Raw genomic sequence first — 1,711 nt, forward strand, 5'->3', positions numbered from 1 at the left:
TGTTTAGTCTTGCCTCAGTTGTTCCTGGTATCGTGGGAATAATGATCTTATGGTATCTTGCCAAAATGGAAATTGAGGTAATGCATATTCATATCTATAAAAGGATTAATAAAGCTTACAACTGTGTGCAGTTGCTTCTGCCTTTGCTGTGCACCCCCTGGGCCCTGGTGGTTTGTGATCATAACCAGGGCCCCCAACACACTAGACGTTGACAGTGTAGCAAGCAGTTTGGTACAACTGAACTGAATTCAGGTGGTCTGACCCTAGACAGTATGATTTTGATCATGGTTTCATATGTTTTTCTGTTAAGTATATCCTACCTCTTTTATTCAGTAGAACCACACAGCCTCACTTTGAGTTTTCATCTATCCCTTAGATACTATAATTTTAATTTTTTTTCTCATTTTTGGAACTAGAACAGTAACTCAGTAACAGATATTAGGAAAGCAGGTTTACTTTTGGCTGATCTATCTATCTATCTATCTATCTATCTATCTATCTATCTATCTATCATCTATCTGTTGTTGTTGTTGTTGTTGCTGCTGGTGGTGGTGGTGGTGGTGGTGGTGTGTGTGTGTGTGTGTGTGTGTGCGTGTGTGTGTGTGTGTGAACTATGGCAATCATATGGAGAGTCAACCACACTCAGGTGTTGATTCTTTCCTCTGACTTTGTGGAACCTGGGGATTGAACTCAGATTATTATTTCTGGCAACAAACGTCTTTACCTGCTAAGCCATCACTTCTGGATATCTCATTAGTGGCTGAGAGGGATAGGATGTGAGGACACTGGTGCTGGACATGCTAAATTTACCATGACAACTGAGTGTATTAGCCCAAAACACCAATAGACAGTTGAAAGTGCTGCACCGGTTCACCCAGACTGCCAGTACTGGCTGCTGTACAAGTCTACAGGGAAAAAGTTGAAGGCAAAGGTAAGCAAGCAGAGATTTGGGAAGAAGGTTAGGTTGCTCGGGTTTCCTAAAAGATAACGAAAGACACAATTTAAAGAAAGATGCTAATGATCGTGACCATCAAATTCTCAAAAACATCTTTCATTCAATCAAGATTAAGTAAAGAGCATTGAGCCCACCTCATTATAAACAGAAGCCAAGCACTGGAGCATTAAAAAGAGAAAAGGGGCTGGAGAGATGGCTCAGCAGTTAAGAGCACTGACTGTTCTTCCAGAGGTCCTGAGTTCAAATCCCAGCAACCACATCACCATGGTTCACAACCATCTGTAATGGGATCTGATGCCCTCTTCTGATGTGTCTGAAGATAGTGACAGTGTACTTATATACATAAAATAAATAATCTTTAAAAAAATGTATAAAAAAAAGAGAAAAGGTTGCTTCTGAAGAACAAAGTCTAGCATTGTGTTCGCATTATGGTTTCCATTATGTGTGATTTCCAATGCAGAGCTCATACCATGCAGGTGAGACCTTCTGTCATAGGGCCTACCTGTCTTTCAGCTACTCACAATATTCATTTTCACTTCTGTATATGTTAAGCTGTCTGCTACCCCAGTTGGATTGCCTGATTTCAAATTTATTCCCAATAACTCAAAGGAGGAAGATAGCACTTGTGTGTCTTAATGTTTTCCAATAAAATACACACACAGATGCAATGGCAGTTGTAATGTGAGAGAAACAAGCTCATTAGCATGCTGGTAGGAAAATCAATTTTCTGTAACTACATTTGCATGAGGTATTTAC

This window comes from Rattus norvegicus, chromosome 3, assembly GCF_021556685.1.
Source record: "Rattus norvegicus strain SHRSP/BbbUtx chromosome 3, alternate assembly SHRSP_T2T, whole genome shotgun sequence".
Classification (NCBI taxonomy): Eukaryota; Metazoa; Chordata; class Mammalia; order Rodentia; family Muridae; genus Rattus; species Rattus norvegicus.